Raw genomic sequence first — 11,377 nt, forward strand, 5'->3', positions numbered from 1 at the left:
AGGCAAAAACCACATCTGGATTGATGTAGCTGCAAGCAAGCAGGTACAGAAGGTGAATTGGGCAGTTAGCAAGACAATGCAATGAGTACACTGGTATTTCCAGAGGGACTTTCCAGGTTGGCATAGCAGCAAGCAAGCAGTAGTAGTTGTTCAACTTGTAGTTCAGTACAAGTTAAAGACAATCAACCTCTGACAAGGTACATTGCCCAAGAAACATGGAAACCAAAGAGAACAATTTTACTTTGTATAAGAATTGCTATTTTGTGTTGCCAAGTATGTTATGCCAGATGACTGTGAATGGGTACAGAGTGGGGCTTTCCCACGGGAGAAGCATTTCTTACATGATATGCAGTCTCAGGGTAAAATGGAGTCTGTTTGGTCATAGCGCATGTAGCCTGGCCCATAACACAATCATAGGAGTTTCCTTCTTCAGCCCAATAATGTGATAACACTGATTTTTAAATTTCATTGCTATGAACTAAATGTGTCCCTCCAAATTCATAGGTTAAAACCACAATGCCCAATGTGGTACCATTTGGAAATGGGGCCTTGAGGCCTTTGGGAGGTAATAAGAAGATGAGGGTGAAACTCTCGTAATGAAACTAGTGCCCTCATGAGAAGAGATAGGACCTCCTTCTTCTCCTTCCTCTCTCTGCTCTCTGCCTACCTGAGGTTACAACCAGAAAACAGTCATCTGCCATAAAGAGAGCCTTCACCAGACACTGGATCAGCCAGTGTCTAGCCTCTGGACCTATGACAAATAGATGTTTATTTTTTAAGCCACTCAGTCTATGCTAATTTGAACTCAGAAATTAAGACACTAGTAGTATACAATTAAAATAATAGCTTGCAAATAGAATACAATAGTATATGATTTACCACATTTACTACGCTCATTAGACTTGTGTCCAGTGTGAATTTTCTGGTGTTGAAGAAAGCTGTGTGTGTAACTGAAGGATTTCCCAAATCCACTACACCTATAATGTTCTTTGGCAGTGTGAAAAGCCTTTGGGTACTCAGGGTTTATGGGTAAATTCTCCTTGGTGTGAGTGATCTGATGATGCAGAAGGCATGAGCTGTGTAGGAAGTCCTTCCCACCACCCTCACAGGAATCTCTGGCTTGTGTACTCTACCATTTTTAATATCCAAAGCCCTGTCTTTACCACCTCTTCGGTGTTTCTTCCCACTGTGCTACTCTGGGGCTAGGGGATACTTATACTAAACTAGAATTCTCTCCCATATGCCCCACATGTATGCATTTTGTGCCTGGGATGCATTCCCTGCTGTTCAGTCAGCGGCAAGACATCTTTCATGGCTGGACCACACATTCCACAAGGGTAGGCTCTCAGGATGGTTGAACTGGCCTTGGGAGCCCAAGCCTGGGACCCTCCTTGAGAAGTTGCCTCCTCACCCTCCACTTGAAACCAAGAATCTGAAAGCAGAAAATGTTGTTGAAGGATATGAAGACCCTATCACAAATGCCTGTGTTTTAGAAGAGAGAATATATAGAATGAGCGAAAATATTTGCAAACTATATGGGGTTAATATGCAGAATATATGTTGACAATAGCAACATACAAATAACCTGATTCCGAAGTGGGCAATAGAAGAAACATTTATCAAAGGAAGACAACACAAATAGTCAACACATATATTGAAAAAAAATGCTCAACACCCCTAAGCATCAAAGAAATGCAAATCAAAACCATAATGAGATATCACATCGTTCAGTTGGACATTATCAGAAGGTCAAAAGATAATAAGTCTTAGCAAAGATGTGGAGAAAAGGAAATCCTTACACACTGTTGGTGAGAATGTAAATTATAGTACAACCACTATAGAAAATGGTATGGATGGTCCTCAAAAATATATAAATAGGGGCTGGGAATATAGCTGAGTGGTAGAATGCTTGCGGGTCCTGGGGTTGATCCCAACACTGAAAAAAAATTTGAATAGAATTATTGTAAGATCCAGCAATTCCATTGGGCATATATCCAAAAGAAATGAAATCAATTTGTTGAAGAGACTTCCGAATTCCCATGTTAATTGTAGCACTATTCACAATAGCAAAGAAATTAAACGATCTGTCAATCAACTGATGGATGGATAAAGAAAATATGGTAGATATACGCATGGATTATGAATGAGCCATAAAAAGAATAAAATTCTGGTATATTCAACAGGGATGGGACTGGAGTTCATTACATTAAGTAAAATAAGCTAAGCACAGAAAGATAAGTTGCCACGTGACTCACTCAGCTATGAGAGCCTAATAATTTGATACCATGGAAGTTTAGAATAGAATGGTGATTACCAGGCCTGGGGGTGTGGCTGAGTGGTAGAGCACTCGCCTAGCTTGGGCAAGGCCTTGGGTTCGATCCTCAGCACCACATAAAAATAAATAAATAAAATAAAAGGTAAAAAAAAAAAAAGTAGAATATATGATTAGCAAAAAAAAAAAGAATGGTGATACCAGAGGCTAAGGAGAGTCAAGGGTAAAGAGTCAGGAGAGAGAGGTTAATCAGTGGCTAAGAAGTAATAATCAAGAGCAAATTCTGGTGTGCACAGTAGAGACTTTAGATAATTAATGTAGTATTCATTTCAAAAAGGTAGAAGAAAGGACTTTGAATATCTTCACCATGAAGTGATAAATGTTTAAGGAGATATGTTTAAACTGATATAACTATTATTCAATGTATAGTTATAATGAACCGTCATGTCATGACACTTAAAAACATATAAAATCATTATTATATATTTTCAGTTAAAAAATTGAAGCTAAAAAAGATACACCAAGTTCTGTGTTCCATTCCCAGCACTGCAAAAACATAGCATTTAATTAAATAAAAATACATTTAAAAAATGAAAAAAGCTTGAAAATAAAAGGTCTTATTTGACACACCAAAGCCTGTTTTCTCTCCAGTTAAGTGTTCATGCACTGAAGTGCTCACAGCTAAACTGTAAAGACTGACACATGAGAAAACAAATGTGTCTAGAGACATGGACATCAGGATAGAATGGTGGTTCCTGGAACAAGTACATGGACTCTTGGGAGCACAACACGGCTAAAGGCAGTGAGGCGAAGGGTCCATGGTACCGAGACTGGCGACAACACGCAATGGGTGAGACCTCTGTGAGTCAGGGAGACTGTGCACTGAGAGGTTCCGGTACCAACAGAACCCAGCGGACATGGAGCCATCTCTCATTTCCTTTTTTAACTTTTATTTGCCTTTACTTTATGCTGAATTTCTCCCCATGCCATACATTGTTGTTTCTTCAGTTTCTTCTGGGATGTCCCTGTCTTCTGTGCAACCTCCCCTCCAGGTTTGGGAACAATTTAATTTATTCTTTTTCAGTGAGAACATCTCAATGCAGCACGGGGTGGGGGGCTCATGTATGGATCCAACTGACCATATAACCGCAGCAGTGCATCTCAGGTGCTGCATTCACCAGGATGAGTTCAAGATCTAAACCCTTAAGTTTAGATTACTCTGCATTTTTAAGCATGTGCTGCAAAATTTCTGCACTCTTTTGGGCCACCAACCCTGTGTCCAACCCTACTGTTTGGCGCAGGCACACCCACTAATACTCATTGTGATGCTGGACTAGCACACACTGCTTAAGAAACAATAAGTGGTGGGGCTGGGGATGTGGCTCAAGCGGTAGCGCGCTCTCCTGGCATGCGTGCGGCCCGGGTTCGATCCTCAGCATCACATACAAAACAAAGATGTTGTGTCCGCCGAAAACTAAAAAATAAATATTAAAAATTCTCTCTCTCTCTCTCTCCCCCCTCACTCTATCTTTAAAAAAAAAAAACAAAAACAATAAGTGGGAGAATCAAAGACTAAAACCAAGAACTTAGATGGTCATGTGGAGGTCACCCAGCTGCAGGGCTGGGATGGGGGTCAGTCTGTCTTTCCACAGGTTTCCATGGCTTCAGAAACAAAGAGCCATGCACAAGTGAGTAGAGGATATTGTAGGCTCTCCCCTTCACCAAGTTCAGCTTATATCATCTGTAGGATAGGTCCTGGGACTCTATGCCTACTGTTCTACCAACCATTGGGTTTGGTACTTCTGGGGTCTATTTGGACATAGGATCCTGAATCCAGGCCAGGGATTATATGGAGATGACCCAGTGTCTTGGTCACCTGTAGAATGTCCTGTACAAGGTATTACAAACAGTAATCAGTTATGCAAATACTTAGAGGTGAGACTGAGCTGGCAGCTGGCTGTTCTAGGTCTCTGTTGGGTCTTGTGAGGCCAGAGATCTGGGATGAAAAATTTAGGTCTGGAATGGCAGGATGTGGAACTGTACCTTTATCCTGAGGGTATTAAGAGCCATGAAAGTTTAGTGGAGTAGAGGAGTCATGTGAATCAGATCTTAACCTACTTCCTCTGCCTGCAGGGCAGAGGCTACTGCTGCAGCAGTTAAGAAGAGTATTAGTGATGGTTGTTTCAGGTTGTGGCTGAATCAGGGTGGTGGCTTTGGATGTGGGAGAAGAGTATGACTTTGGATTTGTTGTAGGTCCACTTTGATGACCTGATATGGGGGTTGAGAGAGAAGGAGAGGAGTCAGGCCTGATGCCAGGTGTTTGGTCTTTGTAGCTGAAAGAAAGGAGGTGTCATCAGCTGAAACGGGGAAGTCACTTGTAGGATACTTCTTTGAAGGAATGTCAGGAATTAGATTTTTGGCCTTGTTAAGTCAGATGTTCCAGGGACCACTGTGAGGAGGACTTGAATGGACAGCTGGACATACAGGTCTGGAGTTCAGGAGAGGTGTTCTGGTTAGAGACACCTCAAGTTGGTGGCCTATGTGTAGACTGGGGAGGAAGCATAAGGGAGAGAATTCATGTCATGGCGAGAGAGTTGGGGGTAAGGAAGGGGAGGGCCAGATAAAAAGTTATGGGTCTGTTTTGGGCCCCTGAAAGGGATTAGTGAGTGTCACAAAGACTGAAAAGAGAAAATGGTGGCTGTGGGTTTGCAGCTGATTGGCAGGGGACCAAGGCTTCCAAGGTAGAGTGGCCATGAGATTGATGTGGAAACATGGCACAAATGGAGGTGAGATGATAGGCCAGGGCTTACAACCCTTGTCATACTTACTGACTATTCAGATATCACAGCATTGATGGCCAGAGTAGTTCCATGAGCATTCTTAAAGTGAACCTGAAAATTCAAACCTCTTAATTTGCATGATTTTGTGGGGTTTTCTGGGTCAAGAGAGTAGTGAACCATTTCCACAAATCACCTCTGGCCCACTCTTCACCAGAGCCAGTTCCCCAGCAGGGCCCTCCTGCTGTGGCTGGAGTCAAGGCTGCCCTGTCAGCCACCCAGGCCTGTTCCCCCTGCTCCAGCTGGACAAGCACTCAAATCTAGGAAGATGTAAGTCCTGAGAGGAAGACAAGGCAGTAGACAAACCATAAGAAACTAACCAGGAGTAGGAAAAAACTCAGAAGAATGCCTTCGGGAAAACACAGCCGTCCCTGCAAGTAGTGACCATGTTGGTATGTGATTCCTGACACTATAAGGCACCAGGAAATGTCAGTGGGAGGGAAGGAAGCAGAATTGGAGGCAGAGAGGTGTTGATTCTAGATGGTGGTTCTACCAGGGAAAGGCCACACTGCATGATTCCAGGGCCCTATGTGCCTCCCTGCATTCTCAGCCCCAAATGGTGGTGCTTCTTACGGAGAGAATGAGCAGAACATCTACCCAAGAAAACCTAAAAGGCAGCAGTGTCCATAGGAGACTTTGGGAAGCAGAAAGCAGCCCCTGGAGAAGAGCAGAGAGAAAGAGCCCAGCCCAGGATGCAGGGGGAAGTGTGAGGGACTTACCCAGTGAGGCCAGAGGGCAGAGTTCTCCAGCATCACATCGCGGTACAGGAGTGTCTGAGTCTCATCAAGAAGCTTCCACTCCTCCCAGGAAAAGCCCACAGCCACATCCCCAAAGGTCATACTGTCCTACCACAAGAGGAAGAGTTGGGTCCCTGAACACAGGGCCTTTACCCAGGGCCTTCATGCTACCTCTTGCCCCTCAAATCAGGCACTCCCTGCTTCCTGTCCCCCCAGTTCCCAACACAGATAGGAAACTAGGAGCTCCTGTGCCCCCTTCTTCTCATGTTCCTACTGATGGCTATCATATCACTATCCATGATCACTATCGTCCATATCCATTATGGCATGTGGGCAGAAAATGCCATCAAAGCTCTAGGCGGGGCATGAAGGGCCCTACCCACCTCATACAAACAAAGTCCCCTGGTCGTGGCCACCAAATCCTGCTTCTCCGTACAAGCAAGCCCAGGCTCAGCTTTCCCCCTTCAGAAGCTGGAACCAAGTCTCTGGAACCATCAGTTCCTGCTGTCTCCCAGAGCACATCACAGTGTGGGCATCCCTCCCTCACAGTCCTCACACCCCAGAGCCCTGGGCAAACCCCTGCTCCACACTAAGACATCTCCATGACCTCTCTCCACATTCTATTCTGCACACGGCATCCAGAGAGTACTCGGGACATTCAATCATGATTCTATCCTGTTTTGGACCTCTGATGGCCCACAGTGCCAGAGGAAACCCCAAGCCCTGTTTTTGAGACCATTCCACCTTGCCCTGCTTCTCGCTTGACTTCAGTCACCCAAAACTACTTGCAGGCAGAAGACTACTTGCACAAGCTGCCCCCTCACCCTTCTTCACCATCTTCTTTCCACCAAAGCCCTACTCAGTGCTGAGACCCACGGGTCCCCCAGCCTTCGTGAACTCTCCCTTTAGCCACAGATCTTATACACCAGGCTCAATGAAGCTCTCCAGGCCCCACTGGGAAGACTTTCAAGGGTTGACAAGTGTAAGCCCTGGCCTATCATCTCACCTCCATTTGTGCCATGTTTCCACATCAATCTCATGGCCACTCTGCCTTGGAAGCCTTGGTCCCCTGCCAATCAGCTGCAAACCCACAGCCACCATTTTCTCTTTTCGGTCTTTGTGACACTAATCCCTTTCAGGGGTCCAAAACAGACCCATAACTTTTTATCTGAGCCTCCCCTTCCTTACCCCCAACTCTCTCGCCATGACATGAATTCTCTCCCTTATGCTTCCTCCCCAGTCTACACATAGGCCACCAACTTGAGGTGTCTCCAACCAGAACACCTCTCCTGAACTCCAGACCTGTATGTCCAGCTGTCCATTCAAGTCCTCCTCACAGTGGTCCCTGGAACATCTGTTAACAAGGCCAAAAACCTAATTCCTGACATTCCTTCAAAGAAGTATCCTACAAGTGACTTCCCCACTTCAGCTGATGGCACCTCCTTTCTTTCAGCTACAAAGACCAAACACCTGGCATCAGGCCTGACTCCTCTCCTTCTCTCTCAACCCCCATATCAGGTCAACTAAGTGGACCTATAACAAATTCAAAGACATACTCTTCTCCCACATCCAAAGCCACCACCCTGATTCAGCCACAACCTGAATCAACCATCACTAATACTCTTCTTAACTGCTGCAGCAGTAGCCTCTGCCCTCACTGTGCAGGCAGAGGAAGTAGGTTAAGACCTGATTCACATGACTCCTCTACTCCACTGCAAACTTCCATGGCTCTCAATACCCTCAGGATAAAGGTACAGTTCCACATCCCGCCATTTCAGACCTAAACTCTGCATCCCAGATCTCTGGCCTCACAAGACCCACAGAGACCTGGAACAGCCAGCTGCCAGCTCAGTCTCACCTCTAAGTATTTGCACAACTGATTACTATTTGTAATACCTTCTACAGGACATTCTACAGGTGACCAAGACACTGGGTCATCTCCATATAATCATATAATCCCTGGCCTGGATTCAGAGTCCTATGTCCAAATAGACCCCAGAAGCACCAAACCCAATGGTTGGTAGAACAGTAGGCATAGAGTCCCAGGACCTATCCTACAGACGATATAAACTGAACTTGGTGAAGGGGAGAGCCTACAATACCCTCTACTCACTTGTGCATGGCTCTTTGTTTCTGAAGCCATGGAAATCTGTGGAAAGACAGACTGACCCCCATCCCAGCCCTGCATCTGGGTGACCTCCACATGACCATCTTAAGTTCTTGGCTTCAGTCTTTGATTCTCCCACTTATTGGCTTGTGACCTTGGATAAGGATTCAACCTCCCTGCGCCTCAGTGTCTAATTTTGTAAAAAAAAAAAAAAAAAAGGCATAAGAGCTGGGTGTGGTAGCACACTCCTGCAATCCCAGCGGCCGTGGCTCAGGAGGCTGAGGCAGTAGGATTGCAGGTTTGAAGCCAGCCTCGGCAGTTTAGGGAGGCTGTAAGCAACCTAGTGAAACCCTGTCTCAAAATTAAAAACAAAAAGGGCTGAGATGGCTCAGTGGCTAAGCACCCCTGGGTTCAGTTCCTGGTTAAAAAAAAAAAAAGATATAAGAATGGCACCAATCTCAACAGAACTGGTGTTGGTATCAATGCATTAGTACATGTCAGGTTCTAGGCATAAGCCATCAAGGTTCACAGAATTAAGGCTTCTATTAATGTTGTCAGTGCAAATGATGTGAATTTTAAAACTTTAGATGTTTATTGTACTTACATTGTAAGTATTCATGAGACTATAATATTCAAAACTTTTTAAATTTTTTAAAAATACATTTTTAGTTGTAGATGAACACAATACCTTCATTTTATTGGCTTATTATTACATGGTGCCAGGGATTGAACCCAGCACCCAACATATGCTAGGCAAGCGCCCTACCACTGAGCCACAACCCTGGCCCAATATTCAAAACTTTTAGCATAAAATGTTTTGTGATATATTGTTAGGTCCCTAAACATTAGTAACTCCATTTGGTTATGGGACTCCATCTTGACCCGAAACCAATACTTATAAACTGCCAAGAAAAAGAAACTTAAGATACCCTGTTCCCATAGCCCCCCACCAAGGTCCCTAAACACACACACAAAAATATTTCCCAACCACCAGCACCCAAGGTCAAGTCTAGCTTGCTCTTGTTCCTTGTCCAAAATATAAGTTTCTATTCAAATGACACTGGCTGCTGCACCTTGCAGAAGGGCAGTCAGGCAGATATTCTCTGTCAATGAACCTTTGCTTGAACTCAGATCTGTGTCCTTCGTGGATATTTGTGCCAACTTCCCTAACATTAAGGTGTGAACCAAATATTAAGTGCTTGCTTCACTTGTTAAATTCACACATTTCAATATGTACACTTTTAGAGAAATGTTGATCCATTTACATTCAAAGAGGCATTTCATAAATTCAAATAAAGAACAGCGTGGGGTGGGGTACGCAGGCTGGTGGATGCCTTTTCTGTCCTTAAAAACGGTCCTGTAATTGTACAAACTTTGCTGCTGCTCTGACCCATGAGTTAGGTCTCCTGGTTCCGTTGCAGTAGCCGCCTCAACGTATCTGGTCTCCACTCAACAACCCTCCCTCCCTCTCACGCCCAGTCTGTTTTCCTTTGTGCAACCTCTGAGAATCTTTTTTAAATCCTAACTCAGATCTAGTAAGAAAGCTCAGAGGCTCAGGCGACTGTCATTCCACAGCTGGATCATCTGCTCACAATGTCTCCCCACAGCTCCTCAACTGCATCTCAAAGCCTCACATGCCGGTCGCTCTGTAAAAGAACTCTTCCACTCCTCATCACGCTGGGTGTCAGAAATGGGGACTTCCCTAGCAAGGACACCCTGTCCCGAACAACGCAGCCTGGCTGATGTGACCTGGGCAGGCGTCCTGCACTGTGGATTTCAGGATTTGGAGATGGGGATCCGAACACGTGGCAGCCGGGGACGGGAGACAGGGACACAGCATCCAGCCTCAGCTGAGTCCCCCACTGTGCAGGTGGCCGAGCAGGGAGAGGCGGGCGCCCAAGCCGAGCCCGGCACCAGCCAGTCCAGCGCAGAGTCGCCCCGAACCACGACCCCGTCTGAGCATCGTGGAGGACGTTTCCTCGCGCGCTCCCACACGGCTACGTTGGGCCACCTGAGGGTCAACAGGACGCAGCCGCCTGGGCAAAGCGGGAAACCCCACCGCTCGCCAACTACGAAAACGCCCCCTCCCCTGCCCCGCGCCGCCGACGCCCGCGCAGAGGCTTCTGGGTAATGTAGTCCCCCGGCCGGAACCCGCGTGGGCCGCGCCCACTCCGACCACGCCCAGTCCGACCACGCCCACGCCCGGGGGCCCCCCCAAGGCCAGCCCCGGAGTCCCAGAGGGCTTCTCGCTCCAGTTAAAGGGGACGAACCGAGAATTCCATGGAAGGGACTGAGACCACTCACAGAAAACTTGAGAGACACCTTATTTTAGATCTCAAAATCCAACCAACACACCAAGCCAGGTCAGTTCATTGCAAAAAGTGTGTCCACCCGTTATCCGGAAGCATACGAGTGTTATCTTTCTTTTCAGACCCAGGTAGACTGGTCCTTTAGAGTCAATTCTGTGGGATCAAGAACATTTGGGCAATGACAATAGAAAAACACTCTAGTCAGGGTCATTATGGGGAAGCCACAGGGTGGCTGGAGCAGCTGGACACGAGTGGACCAAGCTCTGTCACTGCGTCCCACCAGAAACATGCTGCCTGTGAAGTCAACCAGTGGTTGTGCCCAACTCAGCCAGCAAAACCATTTTTTCCATATTATTTGTCTTACTTTGTATCCTGAGATATAGTCATCATTTCGGTAAGGAATTTAACAGGTCTGAATAGGAGGGCTATTTACCAAGGAACACTTGCTGTGGAGACAGCGTCTTCGTGGGGTCACTGGTGGAGGGTGTGTGAGGAGAGGTAGCTCATCCCTGAGAGAAAGGGTTGGGTTCCACCAACCCGTTTTGCTGGGATGTGACTGTTATTTCACTATCAGTTGCAGTGAAAATATCAAGAGTTAAGATTATCCTAGAAAATCAATTATAATGTGCAATGACTAAAAACGTTAAATATGGCCCACATAGTTCTGAGGGAACATGTCTGTGACATGTGTACACAGTTAGACTCAATAGTTTGATCAAAGGACGCTGATGTCTGAGAAGCGAGAGAATGAGGTTGATGACATTGGAAACTTGGCTTTCACTTTTAAAGTGTGATTTTAAAGAAATTTTAACTGAGAGGCTGAGAAGTGTAAGTTTTAAAGGAGAGTAAGGAAAGCATCTGGATAGAGTTGCCAGAATCTTAAAAATGGGTGGAAAATCATATTGACCTCCAGCTTCAAGAATATTCAATTAATTTCTACTGTATTCCAGGCACTTATTGTAGATACAAGGGACACATCAGAATGCAATGAGACAATAACTTGCACCCTAATTAGCCCTCCAGTAGACATACATCATAGTCAAGAATGGTAGAATATAAGTATGGGACTACATAGTAAGATATATTTCATTTTATTTGTGATGATATGTGTGATG

This window comes from Marmota monax, unplaced genomic scaffold (genome assembly GCF_021218885.2).
Source record: "Marmota monax isolate L192 unplaced genomic scaffold, Marmota_monax_Labrador192_F-V1.1 WCK01_AAM20220418_F8-fsc00101, whole genome shotgun sequence".
Classification (NCBI taxonomy): domain Eukaryota; kingdom Metazoa; phylum Chordata; class Mammalia; order Rodentia; family Sciuridae; genus Marmota; species Marmota monax.